Genomic DNA, 19,169 nt, shown 5'->3' with positions numbered 1-19,169 from the left:
GCGGCTGCATCGTCGGAACAGGCGATAACCTCTTCACGACAGGCAGAACCTCGACTCAACCCACCCGCCGCTTACTCTGGTGAGCCCGACACTTGTCGATCTTTTTTGTCCCAGTGTTCCCTCACCTTCTCGCTCCAGCCATCTTGCTTCCCCACAGAGACTTCCAAGGTTGCCTTTACTATAACTCTCTTGATTGGCCGGGCCAGAGAATGGGGCACGGCGATGTAGGACAACAAGAACGAATGCTGTACATCATTTAAAGCTTTCTCCGACGAACTCAAGAAAGTGTTCGACCGTTCCCCGCTGCAGACTGAGAATGCGAGAGCACTAGCGGCACTTCAACAGGCGGACCGATCAGTGGCGGATTATTCCATTGAGTTCCGCACCCTGGCGGCGAACAGCGGCTGGAATGCCAAGGCTCAATGGGACCACTTCCTTCACGGCTTGGCGGAGTACGTTAAGGACGAGATCTTCTCGCTCGAGCTGCCGTCCAGTCTTGATGGACTCGTCGATCTCGCCATCCGGGTCGACAACCGGCTCGCGCTCAGGGCGCGTCATCGCAGAGGCGGAGTCAACGAGTGTTCAGCTAGGAACACCGGCGCGCTGGATGTTCTCGTGGCACAACACCCCGAGTTTTCGGAGGAGGAGCCGATGCAAGTCGGAAGAGCCGATGCAAGTCGGAAGAGCTCGTTTGTCGGCGACGGAGCGACGCTTCCGCATTTCTAACCGTCTCTGCCTTTACTGCGGGGAGGCGGGGCATCAGGTGGCCTCGTGCCCTATCAGAGAGCGGCGTAAGCCATCAAAGGGCGGATTAACGGTGAGCACCACGAACACACGTGCACTGCCTGGGGGTCGGGCGTCACTCCAGGCCTGGTTAAATATTAAGGGGTTTGTTAAGCAGGTGTCTGCCCTTATTGATTCCGGTGCTGAAGGGGACTTTATGGACTTAGACTTGGCTAAGCGACTGGGGATTGCTATGGTCGCTCTGGATAACCCCATTTCAGCCAAAACTCTTTGTGGCTCTCACCTAGCTGTGATAACCCACTGCACTATTCCCCTCACACTCACACTGTCAGGCAATCACGTGGAGCAGTTACAGTTTCTCCTCATTCACTCTCCCACGGCCCCCTTAGTGTTGGGTCACACCTGGCTAGTCAAGCACAACCCTCATATTGATTGGGCTCTCAGCTCTGTATCTTCTTGGAGTCCCTATTGTTTGTCTCAATGTCTTGGCTCTGCATGTTCTCCCCTTTCTTCTCGTTCTATGTTACAGGAGGAGGTGAGCGTGACTGGCGTACCTGTCGTTTACCATGATTTGAGAGCGGTATTTAGTAAGTCCCGGGTTTCATCGCTTCCTCCGCACCGCCCGTACGACTGTGCTATCGACCTATTACCTGGCACTTCTCCACCTAGGGGGCGTCTATACTCTCTGACTAGACCCGAGAGGGAGGCCATGGAGAAGTACATCCACGATTCTCTAGCAGCAGGTATTATACGTCCTTCTTCCTCTCCAGCTGGGGCCGGGTTCTTTTTTGTGGAGAAAAAGGATGGATCTCTGCGCCCCTGCATTGATTATCGGGGGTTGAATGACATCACGGTAAAGAACCGTTATCCATTGCCACTGATGTCATCAGCCTTCGATCTCCTGCAGGGGGCAACCATCTTTACTAAATTAGATCTCCGCAACGCCTATCACCTAGTTCGGATTAGGCAGGGGGACGAATGGAAGACCGCCTTTAACACCCCCACTGGTCATTTCGAGTATCTTGTTATGCCTTTTGGGCTCTCCAATTCACCGGCGGTCTTCCAGGCACTCGTCAATGACGTGCTCCGGGACATGGTCAATAATTTTGTGTTCGTCTATCTTGATGACATTCTGATTTTTTCCCAGAATGAACAGGAGCATGTCCAGCACGTCAGGCGGGTGCTTCAGCGGCTGCTGGAGAATCGTTTATTCGCCAAGGTGGAGAAGTGTGACTTCCATACACAGTCGGTTTCGTTCCTGGGGTTTGTTCTGTCGCCTGACGGATTGCAAATGGATCCTGCCAAGGTAAAAGCAGTTGCGGATTGGCCCACCCCAGACAGTCGCAAGGCGGTCCAGCGGTTTCTGGGGTTTGCCAATTTTTACAGGCGATTCATACGCAATTTTAGCCAGGTTGCTCTACCTCTGATAAATCTCACCTCCATCCACAAACGATTTGAGTGGTCCCCTCAGGCCCAAACTGCCTTCTCTGAATTAAAGAGGCGCTTTATTTCCGCACCTATTTTGGTCAATCCAGACCCGTCCCGTCAGTTTGTGGTGGAGGTTAATGCATCAGAGGTAGGTGTAGGGGCCATTTTGTCCCAACGGTCACCATCTGACGACAGAATACACCCTTGTGCCTTCTTTTCCCACCGACTAACCCCTTCGGAACGAAACTATGACATCGGGAACAGGGAGTTACTGGCTGTCAGGTTGGCGTTGGGTGAGTGGCGTCACTGGCTTGAAGGATCGGGGGTTCCTTTCGTAGTCTGGACCGACCATAAGAATTTAGAATACATCAGATCTGCCAAACGACTTAATTCTCGTCAGGCTCGTTGGGCATTATTCTTTGGCCGGTTTGATTTCCACATCTCCTATCGCCCGGGGTCCAAGAACGGTAAAGCAGACGCCCTGTCACGTCTTAGTGAGGTTGAGCCCAAACCCACCTCTCCGGCTGCTGTTCTGCCACCCGAACGTGTGGTGGCAGGGGTAGCCTGGGGGGTGGAGTCTGTGGTTCTTAGAGCACTCCGCACCATCGTTACGCCCACTAAGTGCCCTAGTAACTTGCTATACGTGCCTGAGTCGGTCCGGACCAAGGTGTTACAATGGGGTCACTCATCCGAGCTAGCCTGCCACCCAGGAGTAGATCGCACCATTGGGTTAATTAAGCAACGGTTCTGGTGGCCCTCGATAGTACGGGACACTCGTGAGTTTGTGTTGGCTTGTCCGGTCTGTGCGGTGGCTAAGAGTTCTAATCGACCCCCAGCAGGGCTTCTCCGGCCACTGCCTGTCCCTTCGCGACCCTGGTCACACATAGCGATGGACTTTGTCACGGGATTACCCCCATCCAGTGGCAACACTGTAGTCCTCACTGTGGTGGACAGATTCTCGAAGGCGGCACACTTTATTCCCCTCCCCAAATTACCTTCAGCAAGGGAGACAGCTGCCATTGTTGTAGACCACGTCTTCCGTATTCATGGCCTCCCGGTTGACGTGGTTTCAGACAGGGGTCCCCAATTTGTGTCCAGGTTTTGGGCAGAATTCTGCAGACAGCTGGGGGCGACTGCTAGCCTTTCTTCTGGGTACCACCCACAGACCAACGGCCAGGCCGAACGAACTAATCAGGACCTGGAAAGGGTCCTGCGTTGTGTGGCGTCAGGGGAACCGTCATCTTGGAGTTCCAGGTTAACCATGGTCGAATACGCATATAACTCCCTCCCCGTTTCATCTACGGGGTTGTCTCCCTTCCAGTGCTGCCTAGGCTACCAGCCCCCTCTATTCCCTTCCCAAGAACCTGATGCCGTTGTTCCCTCCGTGCATTCGTTCATTAAAAGATGCCTCCAGACATGGAGAATCGCCAGAAAGGCCCTCATCCGGACTGGCGAGAGGAACAAGGCTTCTGCGGACCGCCACCGTTCCGTGCCCCCTCTTTACGTGTGTGGCCAGAAGGTTTGGTTGTCAGCCAAAGACATTCCCCTTAGACTTCCCTCACGTAAATTGGGACCCAAATTCATCGGACCTTTTCCCATTATTAAGGTGCTCAGTCCAGTGTCGGTTCGACTCAAATTAAGCCCTCAGTTTAGAAACATTCACCCGGTCTTTCATGTATCTAAGATCAAACCTGTTCTTCGCTCCCCCCTGCAGCCCTTAACCTCTGCTCCTCCGCCTCCCAGACTGGTTGAGGGTGCACTTACATACACTATGCGCCGTCTCCTGGATGTGAGGAGGAGAGGTAGAGGCTATCAGTATCTGGTAGACTGGAAGGGGTATGGTCCGGAGGAAAGATGTTGGATCCCAGCTCGGGATATTCTGGACCGCTCTCTCATTAACCAGTTTCATCAGGTCCATGGTGAGTCTTCAGGGAACGCCAGGGGGCGTTCTTGAGTGGAGGGGTACTGTCACCGTACCTTGCGTTCTTGCTCTCTTCTCCTACCATGCATTACAGATTACCTCTTTTTACCTGTTTTTATTTGCAGTCACAGGAGCACCAGTCATTTCTGCTAATTCTTTCCACCTGCCTGTTATTCCCTTTTCCCCCTATTTATAGCACGTCATTTCCCTTCATGTTTGTCAGTATGTTGTCATTTGTGTGTCTGTGCGAAGCACTCCGTTACTCACCTTGTGTTTGTGTCCAGGACTGCCATTGAGCGAGCATCCCGTTGTTCTGGGTTTTGTCCCTGACGCACCCTCAGCGTTCACCCAACTGGGTTAATTTGGTTTTGTACTTTCCTTGAGACTCGCTCCTTAAATAAAGACATTATTTCTTCTGCATTTGAGTTCACCTCTTCATTGCCCGTGACAAAAGTAGGTTCAACCTGGTACTAGTAAGATGTACCTAATAAAGTAGCCTGTGAGAGTACATACGGATTTGACCACCCCTATAATGGGACATAATATAATATTATCCCTATTATAGGGATTCATATATAACTGCACCAAAAACTCTATGTCAGAGTCTTAAACCAGCAGATATTGAGCACTGATGGACATTGTAAATATTTACAAGACACTTTTTTGTAAATTAGGTGTTTGTATTTATATATAGCCTAAAATTAAAGTAAAATTATATGGCTAGTTAGTATAGTTTAACCTGCAATAACTTCTAAAATAGCTAATCAGAGGTTATTGTACATTAAATAACCTTCAAAACACTGAAAACCTAATTATGTCTTATTGATAAATTAGATGTAATTTATCCATACACTTGATTTACTAAAGCATGTATTAAACAAACATTGCCAAAAGAGTACCACCCCCCTGATCATCAATGTATAATTTGCACCCAGTGTACATTAAACACCTTAACCAAGTGTGGTGTTTTCCACTTCCCAATATTCACTCATTCATCTTATCGGTTCAGTCCTTTTATTAATCCAGGGTCGCCACAGAAGAATGAACCACCAACTTATCCAGCACATGTTTTACGCAGCGGATGCCCTTCCAGCTGCAACCCATCTCTGGGAAACATCCATACACACTCATTCACTACGGACAATTTAGCCTACCCAATTAACCTATACCACGTCTTTGGACTGTGGTGGAAACCGGAGCACCCAGAAGAAACCCACGCAAACACAGGGAAAACATGCAAACTCCACACAGAAACGCCAACTGGCCCAGCTGAGGCTCGAACCAGCGACCTTCTTGCTGTGAGGCGACAGCACTTTCTACTGCACCACTGCGTCACCCATTTCCCAATATAACGTTCATCATATTTTGATAATTTGTTTACAACTTATAGGATCATTGAAAGCAATTATTTAGTAAATGTCTCCAATTTTGGAGACTACTGACTATTAACCACTGTAAGCGTATTCATAAAAATCTCACAGCAATTCATAACTTTTTGATTTAGTGTCTAATGATCTCATTTTGCTCATCTACCAATGATGGTTGGGTTTAGGAGGGGGGTTTGGGGGCCTGCCTCCTTATATCAATAAATCATATGTTTTTGTACAAATGAATCATAGGAATTCTTGCTAATTAACCACTTGTCTGCTAATACGTAAACTATTTACATTTCCCCATGAGATGAAGCTGGCCTGTTAGAACGTACAAAGTCTAAAATGTCTAAATATGCGATTTATGTAAAATAGCAGTCAAATTTAGTTGCCATAAACTACATACAGTATTGCATTTTCCCTCATTTAGCCTTTTACAGTCTCTTATCAAGGTCTCGGGTACTGTTTGTCCACCATGGCTGCAGAAGATTTAAGATTTCCATTTAACATGTCAAATGAGCCTCTTTGCAATCAATTATGAATTTGGCACAGAAAGTTCTTACCCTTGCAAAACCCATTGACCAAAACGTTTAGTCCAGCTTCAAAGTGCCAGCAAGCAGTGGAGTCTGCCAGCTCTCATAATGGGTCCTTTCAGTTACTGAAACACAGATGAGGCCAGAGGATCTTTTTTATATGTTTTTATGAAATACATTTAGGATGTTGCAGGTTCTTTGATTTCTCAACGAGTACAGCAAATTGCCTACACTTAAGGATTGAGATTTCATTGGCTAATCTTGACACTAAGGCCTAATACATTATACTTCAGCATACATATTCATCATACAGTAAGCATAAGGTGTTCCTCTTTAGTGATTAATGACTGTACACTGCTGAAATAATAGTCATTTAGTTGAGAAGACAGCAGACAAGAACAACAACCCTGCAATTATAACTATTATCATCTGCAATCTGCAATGCAATCAGTGGCATGGACAACAGACACCAGTCCTCTATACAAAAGGTCAGAAACAGAAGAATCAAGGCATGACCAAAGAAATTAAATGTGCTCTCAGTAATTATTTCCACAATAAAAAAATGTACACAGTTGATTGTAAATGGCAAGGTCACCTCAAGGAAGCTGACATAAAGATAGTAAACTTTAACGGCTTAGTTTATACCAACAATCATTTTCTATAATCTTGTAGTGACCCTTATGTTGTTCCAAACCCATAAGACTTTTGTTTGCTTTCAGGACACAAAGGAAGGTATACTTTAACATTGATACTCTACTGGAAGTCTATTTATTTATTCATTCTTCATTTTCCTTCGTCCCTTATTTATCAGGGGTCACCACAGCAGAATGAACCACCAACTATTCCACATATTTTACGCAGCGGATGCCCTTCCAGCTGCAACCCAGAATTGCGAAACATCTATACACTCTTGCATTCACACACAATCGTATACAGTTAAAGTCAGAATTACTAGCTCCCCTGAATTATTAGCCCCCCTGTTTATTTTTCCTCCAATTTCTGTTTAATGGAGAGCAGATTTCTTCAACACATTTCTAAACATAATAGTTTTAATAACTCATTTCTAATAACTGATTTATTTTATCATTGCCATGATGACAGTACATGATATTTGACTAGATATTTTTCAAGACTTATCTATACAACTTAAAGTGACATTTAAAGGCTTAACTGGGTTAATTAGATTAACTAGGCAGGTTAGGGTAATTAGGTAAGTTATTGTATAACGATGGTTTGTTCTGTAGACAGTCGGAAGAAAAAAATTTGCTTAAAGGGGCTAATGATTATTAACCTTAAAATGGTTCATAAAAAAATAAAAACTGCTTTCATTCTAGCCAAAATAAAACAAATAAGACTTTCCCCAGAAGAAATAAATATTATCAGACATACTGTGAAAATTTCCTTGCTTTGGTAAACATAATTTGGGAAATATTTAAAAAAAGAAAAAAGGGGCTAATAATTTTGACTTCAATTGTATACTATGGCCAATTTTTTACAAAATTCATCTATACCGCATGTCTTTGAACTGTAGGGGAATCCAGAGCCTTGAAAGTCTACTCAGTCAGAGTTAAATAAATACATGAATGGATAACTAAAAAAATGTGAATTTTGTGCTATTTAATCCAAATTTTCTAAAGAAACACATTTACTTTATATAAACTGCTTGATTTATTAGATATCTCTTTAAAATATTAAGAAATTTCAGTGTTTAAAGTAAACAGAATGAAATGAATTGTTTCATGAAACAAATTCAAATAAATTCAATCAGTTGCAATACAGTTTTTTATAGTAGGGGAAACACATTAAAGTGATTGTTCAAAAAGTTAAATTATGTCATCATTTACTCACCCTTTACTTGTTTCAAATCGTTATGAGTTTTAAAAGAAGATATTTGGCAGAATGCTTGAAACCTGTAACCATTGATTTCTAGATTTGTTCTTCCTACTATGGAAGACAATGGTTAGAGGATTTCAGTTTTATTCAAAATATATTCTTTTGTTAAATAAATAGTGAATACATTTTTTGATTTCCCCTTAAAGTTGCTGTTTAAGGGTTATACAATAGCTTTTCACTGCAGTATGTCTGGGTGACGCAGTGGTGCAGTAGTGCTGTCGCCTCACAGTAAGAAGGTCGCTGGTTCGAGCCTCGGCTGGGTCAGTTGGCGTTTCTGTGTGGAGTTTGCATGTTCTCCCTGCGTTTGCGTGGATTTCCTCCGGGTGCTCCGGTTTCCCCCACAGTCTAAAGATATGCGGTACAGGTGAATTGGGTAGGCTAAATTGTCTGTAGTGTATGAGTGTGAATGAGTGTGCATGGATGTTTCCCAGAGATGGGTTGCAGCTGGAAGCGCATCCACTGCGTAAAAACAAATGCTGGATAAGTTGACGGTTCATTCCTCTGTGGCGACCCCCGATTAACAAAGGGACTAAGCCAAAAAGAAAATGAATGAATGAATGAATGCAGTGTGTTTGACACCCAGTGATTGAACTAGGTATTGCACACCTGGTTAAAAACAAACGCTGGTTGCCAGATTGATGACACCAACAGCAGTGTGCAATAGTTCACACCATCAGCAGTGTGCCTGACTGTCGAGCCTAAAGGCTGATTTAAGGTTGGTTTAAATTGTCTTCTAAATAAATGCAATGGTAAAAGCAACAGCTAAATAAAAGCAACAGCTTCTATTTCTTGCAACTGAACAACAGAAAACTGACAATGATCACCTCAGGTACATCTCACGTGCTTTATTCAGTGTTAAATGCTAACAATGTGAGTTTGAATGCCTTTTTACATGACATTTATTGCCATACTACTGAAAGCAGCAACAGATAGTTCACCTCAAATCCTGAAAATAAAATTAACCATTTGAAATTGAACTGTGCAAGCCAACACACATCAGTGATTCAGCATGTACAATTAATTTACAATCATTATTAAAGAGGTTTAATATGTATTAATTAGATTATAAACCTTACTATTTTGTTGGAGTGCAGTAAGTGCACTATTCTCTGCTTCTGAATTGCTGTATTTAAATTTCTGTTGTGTTTCATCTGGTGCAAACAGCCAAGTTGTTTATCACTGCAAATCTCATCATGTAGCATGTTGTTAGGACACGAGGTTACAATGTAACCTGCTCACCTTATGTTTACATTCGTAATATTTATATTATTTGCTAATTAATAACCTCATGTGAAACTCTTATTCTGCATCTGATTTTGCAGTTTGCTCCCGTCCACCGGGATCGCATTTCAGTCACGGATGCATACTTCAAGAGCCTTCCTGACTGAATTAATGAAATATGCGTTTTCCACAAAGGCAATTCGTGGTGCTGAACTATAAATGGCTAAACTGGCATTAGGTGGTCTAAATGACCAAACAAAGAGAGACGTTCCGGCACGTAACTCAAATTTTAAAGCATATCTAACTGGCATTGATTTTTAGATCATCAAGTATGTTCACTTAGCATGTTTCCTAAATATCTGCAAACATATTATGGTATGTTTATGCTTTAGAAGAGTCTAAAACTTACATGCAGCACCTTTAAGAACCGTTTCATGGGCTATGTACAAAAAAAACAGAAACCATTACACTGGTGGTCATAAAGTGAACTGCAACTTCAGAAACTTACTGCTTATATTTGCTTTGGCACACAGAGACTGGATGTGATTCATTGCCCTGAAATACTCAAACCAAAGCTACAGGTAAAGAAATTGAAAATACCAATATACTAATATACTAGCAATATACTAAATTGATATGTTTGACATATCTGATATGAAATGATCAAATATCAGTGTTGCATTTAGATGTAAATATGTGCTGCAACAGAAAATGACAATGATGAAAGAGAATCTGTCAAAAAAAGTATCTGATCCTGGTGATAGCGACATGTTTACATGAGCTCTGCTATTTACCCGCATCATGTCAACATATGACACGATTTCTGTTATTATAGTTTGATTGTGAAGTTTATTTGAGACTAGTCATGATACATTGTAAGCATTCACTTTATGTGTCACAGATGAATGGAAAGTGCTTTGCTTTTTAGTCTCTTTGCAAAAACATCATTCACATAATAAAAAAAAAAAACATCACAGGGCTTCTAGGCAAACTAGGAAAATGGGGAAGATCTAATGTTTTAAGAATCATCATAAACTGGCAATAAAAAGGTCACACTTTACAATAAGAATCCCTGAGTGAACGTATTTACTAACATGAACTACACATTAACAATACAGCATTTATTAACCTTTACCATTGTTAAAGGGCCACGAAACACCAAAACACATTTTTTGAGATGTTGATAGTCATCTATCTATCTATCTATCTATCTATCTATCTATCTATCTATCTATCTATCTATCTATCTATCTATCTATCTATCTATCTATATATATATATATATATATATATATATATATATATATATATATATATATATATATATATGTTACTATTAGGACACATATATGTTACTATTAGGACACATATATTTCACCAAAATGTAAAAATTGGTTGTTTTTGCATTATTTTTAGTAAATTCGTTCTTCCGGTTTGAAGAAATTTGCTTCGTCACGGCAATTAGATCTGTAAATTCCAGCATGTAGACTGGATGTCTGTACCGGCGGGTACAACGTGACGTCTGTGAGCATTCAGCATTAATTCATGAGAAAGACTTGGTTCCAACCAATCAGTGTGCCCTATTGTGAATGAGGTGCAACTTCATTAATATGCATGATATCGTCGAAAAAGCCACATTGTGTTGCCAACCGTAATTAAAACAAGTGGAAGAAGTAGTATTGTTTGGAGACATGGGTCATCAGTGTTGCATTTATAAATAATCCAAAACAACGGTTTTGTTTCCATTTCTCCACTATGAAAGTGCAGCTGGACTCATGTGTGGATTACAGTGGTCTGCTAACACGCAACAAAAATATGTTTGTAAGGAAGATTTTTTTACCAGAGAGCTTTTCGCAAACTAGAGGTGTGAAAACACCCTGCTGAAACAGAGGAGGATTTATGGCTCTTTAAAATCTATAAAGTTGTGTTTGCAAACATTAATTATTTTCTCAGTGATCTTCCCAGCTGGAAGGGCATCCGCTGCGTAAAACATATGCTGAATAAGTTGGCGGTTAATTCCACTGTGGCAACCACAGATTATTAAAAGGACTAAGCCAAAAAGAAAATGAATGAATGATGAATGAAATATTAATTATTGCACTTAGTTAATAAAAACTAAGAACGATTGACTTTATTTTCATTAACTAACATTAACAAAGATGAATAAATACTGTACTAAATGTATTGTTCATTATTAGTGCATGTTAGTAAATGCATTAACTATTGGAACCTTATCGTAAAGTATGACCTCCTTAAAAGTGATAAATATATGGAAATTGTTACATACAGCCCCTTTCATGTACATATAAAAGCGAAGGTTTAAGGTTTAGGGACATAAAACATCATTTTCTTAGCATACAAAACAACAACATAAAAAAAACAACAGAAAGAGCCACCAAATACAAAAAAATATAAATGACAAAAAATAAATATGGACTCTAATATACCAGAGTAAATCTCCGATTCTCTTAAGTCCATATTTCATGCATCTCACTGTGAATGAGTTCATTTAGATTGCAAGTGGTCCACGTTCAACATAATGTCATGCATTAATCACACGCTTAACTGTGAGTGCTTCAGTTCCCACACAGTGGGTTGTATTTTTAATACTGTGCTACGCCAATAAAAGAAGGAAATCTATCAGCAGTAAAAAGGTTACAGCAACAAAACTGGTGGACTGGCTATCAGATGTGTATAATAGCTCCATATGGCCATGAGGCAAAGTCTGGAGCATTACATTATATGCTGCATCAGCTGGGAAACATCCAAACATTAATGAGCATTTAATCAATAACCTGTTTGAGAAAGTCATTGTAATGCCATTAACCTTTTGCTATTTAAATGCTATGCAACCCCTGAGATAAAATGAAGGAGAATTCACCAATAGGTCATCTTGCAGCAAAGTTTAGATAAAACTCCAAATTATGAATCCTTTTAATCAAACAATGTCAAGAGTGTACAGAAATGTCAACGGTTCTACAAAAAAGCATAGACAAGGCAATATGGGGGCAGCACAGTGGCGCAATGGGTAGCAATGTCACCTCACCGCAAGAAGGTCGCTGGTTTGAGCTCTAGCTGGGTCAGTTAGCATTTCTGTGTGAAGATTGCATGTTCTTCCTGTATTGGCATGGGTTTCCTCCGGGTGCTCCGGTTTCCCCCACAAGTCCAAAAACATGTGCTGGGTGAATTGGGTAAGCTAAATGGTCCATAGTGTATGTGTGTATGTTCTGGTCCTCCAGGTTGGGGGTTGAGCGTTGGGCTAATGACCCACCTCGTAAAAATTAGATGTCACGAAACACCAACATGGTGTGGTCAAATATCAGCTTCGATATAAACGGCCCTGGGAGTAAGACAGACAATATGAACCCTTTTCACATTTCCGGTTTCTCAGTTTCTCTGCAGCGAAGGCCGTCACCTAACAGAACAACTACACAGTACACAATTGTGGGTAAACGGTACAACAAATAATTTTTTTGCATTTTTCTTTGCTCAAAAATACAAAAAAAAAACAAAAACAAAAAAAAAACTCAATAATACTATTATCAAGACTTTCAGAAAAAGGAAAGAGATTGTGTGAGACTGATAACAGCAGCTACAAGTGAGAACATTGCCAAATTTATTGTCCCACTCATCGACACTGCATTAGATACACCTCGCATAAGTGGTAATTCGGTTTTTGTTGGGTTTTCTTTTTTAATTTGATGCAAAGATGACAGAATAATTAGAATAGCTTTATAAATGCACACCCATTTCTTTAAATCAAAACATTCAAAGATTTAATATGCTAACGACCGTTAAATGGTTCATAACCACCAACCTTGAAAAGTGTCTATCGTTCTGTACCACTTTACTTAAAGGTGTGTTCATAAGACTTTCATTAAACCTTTATCATAATGACCTGACACATGAATGAGATTATATGAATGCTTATGACAACTGTTATTAAGTGTCATTGCTCAGTTATGTCATTTTAAATGCAATGATGACATTGTTTGTTATGAAAACTTGACATAAACACACATCACAACTCTTCATCTTTGTCATGACAACTTGACATTACCAAGTCAACATAACTTGTCGTAAACCTGTCAAAAACATGATTGTCCTGAGACATTAATTCATTCATTCATTCTCTATTTCAGAGGTTGCTACAGCGCAGTGAACCGCCAACTATTCCGGCATGTTTTTTTACAAAGCGGTTGTCCTTCCAGCCACAATCCAGTACTGGGAAACACCCATACACTCTCTCATAACTCAAACTAAAATCTCATAACTGAGTGACTGATACTCAATGGCAGTTGTTATAAGCGGGCATAAAATCTCATTCACATTAATGACATGTGGCATGTCATGATTATAAAGGTTTAATGACAGTCTTATGAACACTCCTTCAAGTAAAGTGTTACCGTATGTTACATCAAGTGGAGTACAAAGCAAACCTAAGCAAGTTTTATAAAAGCATGCTGAAGAAAACAGATTTAAGTACAGCTTATCTGAGGCCACATATCGGGCCTGGAAAAAGATAGAGAGGTCTGTCTGATCCTTGTCGAATTACTAACTTTATCTCCGGTTTTATAGATTGGGTGACTGTCAACAAAATGATAGAAAAGATGAGAACAGTGACATTAATAAGTTGACTGGTAAACAAAATCCTTAACCTTGACAAAATGTCACAAATGATGGAGAGATTCAGGCACAATGCATCAGACTGGAGTTAAAAATGGCATTTTTCAACCAAAATTGAATTCAGTCTTCATTTATTATCCGGATCCAAACTCTCCACACTGTAGTTTGATGCAGAAGCAGAACTCTCTGCCTTCAATTCAATTCCCTAAAGCTCACATTCATTTATTTTTTTATAGGCATCCCCGGTACAACCCAAGCTTTTGACAAACTTCATCTAGAAATTGGCATTTGTCTAAGTGTTTGATGGGAGTGATATTCTCATAAAGGTGAGCCTGGTACGTGTTGGGACTAAAGATGAGAGAAAGGCCAAGGACGAACTTTGATAAGGAGACTCTCAAGAGCAAAGAGCACCTACTGTATCAACACCTTGAAGCCAAAGGAAGGATCCTAATACCTCAAATTCAACTTCAATTAAACAGATAGCTTTGGAACTTATAGGATTAATCTCTTCCTGGACGTATTTAGATAAAAACACATTTTGGGTTTAAGTTTAATAGTCTACATAACTGGGTTATTGCTTTAAATTTAGTTTAGCAATCTCCTATACAATGTATGGGTAAATATTTATTAACATCTACAGAAGACATTATTCATTCATTCATTTTCCTTCGACTTAGTACCTTATTTATCAGGGGTCACCACAGAGGAACGAACAATCAACTATTCCAGCATGTTTTACACAGCGGATGCCCTTCCAGCCACAATCCAGTACTGGGAAACACCAATACGCTCTCACATACACACGCACAAACACACACACTATAGCCAGTTTAGTACATCCAGTTCACCTATACTGCATGTCTTTGGATTGTGGGTGATCCGGAGCACACAGAGGAAACCCACGCCAACACGGGGAGAACATGCAAACTTTACACAGAAATGCCAACTGTTACAGCCGGGATTTGAACCAGCAATCTTCTTGCCGTGAGGCGACAGTGCTAACCACTGAGCCACCATGCCACCTATCTAGACATTATTTTAGTGATAAATAAGTAGAATTATTAGGCAGAATAAACACAGAATGCATACTGAACCTACCTTTTTAATTCAATTGGGCAATAAACAACTAACACCAATTATTATCTATGTGGATTCAAGTTTAAAACAGTACTGTATTTCAGGCATATGATAAATTCAGATAAAATGAAGTGTAAAAAAATGTAGTGAACAACAAATTCTTCCAGATAAAACTATTCAGTAGACTTATCTGTTACCATTGTAATCTGAAGGTGTTTGAACAAATCCAACATATTTTTTGTCAGTTTTTTTTGTTGTCATGAAACAGACGACAAACAGACACGTTTTCTTCTTGTTCTGAATCACATCACACCAGTTCATGTTAGTATACTGGGGCCTTAACATTAAAAAATAATAATAAATTAATTGTCAAACATATAAATCAAATCTTCTGATTCAATTCACTGCACTGGAGTGACTCTGGAAGTGTAATGTGATGGGATGCTGACAATGGAATTGAGGATCCAAATGCAGGTATATTGGAAGAATGGTCAGGCAAGCAATGGTCAACAAAGGGGTAAACAGATGTATACAAGCAATCCAGAGTCATGGTCATTAAACAGGCGAATGGTCAAAAGTCAGGCAGCAGAAAGGAATAAACAGTAAAACAAACAAAACAAAGCAAGGGTCAAAAGCAAAAGATGTGTGTGCGTGCGCTGTATTTAACGTCCATGTAATCAGTCCATAACGACCCTCCGGCGGTGTGTGTGCACGCATGTAATCAATGTGAAACATGAACCGGTGTGTATGAAGTGTATGATGGAATTTGTAGTCCATATTATGGTGGATTTGTAGTTTATTAGCGAACTGCGTGTTTACCAGCAATCTGCAATAATTAGATCGCTGGTGATCATGACAGGAAGTGAACTAATCAATTCTGTTTCATATATACATTGTAGATTCTATGCCTACATTAACTTAAGCTGCTACTCAGATGAGAAGACTCAGAATTAATCATTTCTGTTTCTCCTAATATGTTATTGGCAGCATTTTGTTTTCTAAATTTATTTTATTAAATTTTCACTAAAATGATTCAATTCTCTAATTAGAAAGCTTCTAACTCAGTGATGCCAAAACTAGGCCCCCCGGGCCAAAGTTGGCCAATGGAAACCTTTGATGTTGGTTTTATTGCAATAAGCTCTAATTTAAAAAGTTATACTGCATTAGTTAATACGATTTAAAGTAACGTTTTCTATTTATTTTGAAATGTTAGGAAATAAATTAGGAAATTACCAATTGCAACTTTAATGTAATATAGTTTGATATATTTACCTTCAGCCCACGGCTCACAATGATATTTGGTTTTTGGCCCTTTATATGAAAAAGTTTGGGCACCCCTGTTCTAACTGAACCGATTGTTACATACATTTGACATACAGTATATTAGTTTTATTTCATAACAGCTGTAAAAAAAAAAAAAAGAAAATAATCACAAACAACACTGAATCAAGAATGAAAACAAAACAAAAGAAATTCCATACACATGAACCTTTAATTTAATTGTATCACAATGTTAGGTCAAATTGTGTTTTTGTATAATGTTTTTCATAAATGAAAAGTCAAAGAAAGAGTTGTACTCATATTTTAAAAATAAACTAATCTCAATAAAAAAGGCACCACTGAGGGTCGTACCAATAAAACAAATTGTTAACAGTGGTCTATAACCTTAGTGTGAGTAAACCTGAACCCACAAGCCAACAGTGAATCAGTCAAACTAAATCAATAGCACCCATTTATACTGAAGCAACTTAATAACATTGATGCTTTAAGATGCTTTTATTCTAGAAGCACCTGTGCTGTTTAGTATGAGACTGCAAAAGCACCGAGTGAGAATCTCATTACAGGCCCTGTCAGTTTTCTCAGGTGTATTGAATAATGAGGATTCTCTAGTCTGACAGCTCACCATGTTTTGAACAGATTAATAAACTGAATTAGAAAATGATTCTCGAAGAAAAAAAAAATCTTTAGACTGTGTCTCCTCTAATTGAGTTATAGGACACCGCATCACTCATCATACAAGCTCCTAAGGAATAAGATGCTGAAGCTACTGTGAATATGACTGTGGTTGAGGGCTACCTGAAATACTTTATTATACAGTATATAAAAGTAAAACTGCTCTTAGTGCAGACCCATACAGATACCAGTATCGGGTCGATACTTGGTTAAAATATTCGTACTGGTATCGTACATGAAAGGCTGATACCACGCACCGATACCACTCAACAGTGCGCGTCTTGTGTGTGTGTGAGTCTTTTATCACTGGAGCCGCTTTTTTTTCAATCACAAATAGGCCTACAAGAGTGTATCCTGTGTGTCAATAAATAAGATTATTTAATATTAAACATTGTGAGATGATGGTGGCGTGATTTTTAAAATGAGAGTTTGCGTTGCATATTTATGACTACTGATCTTGTCTACCTGATTGATCTTGATTACCTGACCCGCGGATTAAAGGCAGGACTCGTGAATATGAAAGAATCGCGCATAACAGGGTTTTATGCGTCCCCAATATGTCAAGAGAGTGACTACATAAGGTATGGTGCACTGCATACGTCTGATGTGTGAAGTCGTGGACCCTTGTCAGCATAAGGATAACTCATCCTTTAAATGCCCATGCTTAATCGTTAATAGATAAGGTCTGTATTCGCAAGATTATCAACAATGTGTGTATATTTTTGGCTTGGAACAGCCTTCTGTTAAAAATTTTTGTGTTCATCCTTGCTACATGTAAAAAAACAAAACGAACAAGTAAACTTCATTGAAACCAAATATAAAGTATCGGTATCGGCGAGTACACAATTTAAAATACTCAGACTCGTGTCGGTTTGTAAAAAAGTGGTATCGGTGCATCCCTAGTGCAGACTAAAAGAACACAGACAACAAACAAAAAAACATAAATTAGCTGTATTAGCAAGTGCAATAATAATTCTGTTTATTTCTACACTGTAAAAGCCAACAGCCAACTTTATCAAATGAAATGAGTGTAGTTGACTCAAAATTTACTGAATTTGAAAAGAGTTTTGAACTCAGTGTTGAAGGCAATGAGTTAATTAAATACCTCATTACTACAACTTAAATGGATTAAGTTGACAGTACTCATATAGATTAGTTTTTTAACTCAAATGGTTTGTAGCAATCAGTTTTCTCAAACGGTTTGAGTTTCCTGAACTTATTTGGTTTTACAGTACTCAGTTAGAGTTCTCTTCATTTATTGGGTTTTACATTTATTGGGTTTTGCTCAAATTGCGTCATTTACTCAAATGGATTAAGTTGACAGTACTCATTAGGATTAATTTTTGAACTTAAATGTTTTGTAGCAATCGGTTTCCTCAAATAGTTTGAGTCACCTTAACTTTTTGGGTTTTACAGTGTACTTGATATTTTTCTTTTCATTTTGTATTTTTTATATTTTAAATACTCAATTATTTATTTTTCCTTCTAAAGCAAAAAGAAGAAGAAAAGAAAACAGCAAAAAATAAACCTGTTTTATTTTAAATCTGGAAGGTTCATAATATATGTGCATTTCAATTCAGAAAATGCCTTAATTTGCATATATTATACATAATCATTCAATTGTGTCATTTAATTAGTGTTATGGACAGCATGGAGGCGCAGTGGATAGCACAAACGCCTTACAGCAAGGAGGTGGCTGGTCCGAGCCCTGGCTGGGTCAGTTGACATTTCTGTGTGGAGTTTGCATGTTCTCCCCGTGTTGGTATGGGTTTCATCCAGGTGCTCCGGTTTCCCCCACAGTCCAAAGACATGTGGTACAGGTGAATTGGGTAGGCTAAATTGTCTGTAGTGTATGAGTGAGAATGAGTGTGTATGGATGTTTCCCAGTGATGGGTTGTAGCTGGAAGGGCATCCGCTGTGTAAAACATATGCTGGATATGTTGGCGGTTTATTTCGCTGTGGCGACCCCAGATTAATAAAGAGACTAAACCGAAAAGAAAATGAATGAATGAATTTGTGTTCTATAATGTTGTATCAGCTTCACAAATTGTATCATCATAGCCAAGGGACAAGTAATTTTTACATTTGGAAATATGACATATATCTATGTGTGTGTGTGTGTGTGTGTGTGTGTGTGTGTGTGTGTGTGTGTGCGCGTGTGTCAAATAATGTAAAAATTATTTCCATGAACAAATTAACAAATCAACATTCTACAGTATCATTCCTTCATATTCTTTTCGGCTTAGTCTTTTTATTAATCAGGGTCACCACAGTGGAATGAACCGGCAACTTATCCAGCATATGTTTTTACGCAGCGGATGCCCTTCCAGCTGCAACCCATCACTGGGAAACACCCAACACACTTATTCACACACATACACTACGGACAATTTAGCCTACCCA

The sequence above is a fragment of the Danio aesculapii genome, chromosome 9 (genome assembly GCF_903798145.1).
Source record: "Danio aesculapii chromosome 9, fDanAes4.1, whole genome shotgun sequence".
Taxonomy (NCBI): Eukaryota; Metazoa; Chordata; class Actinopteri; order Cypriniformes; family Danionidae; genus Danio; species Danio aesculapii.
Note: the sequence above shows the minus strand (reverse complement) of the source record.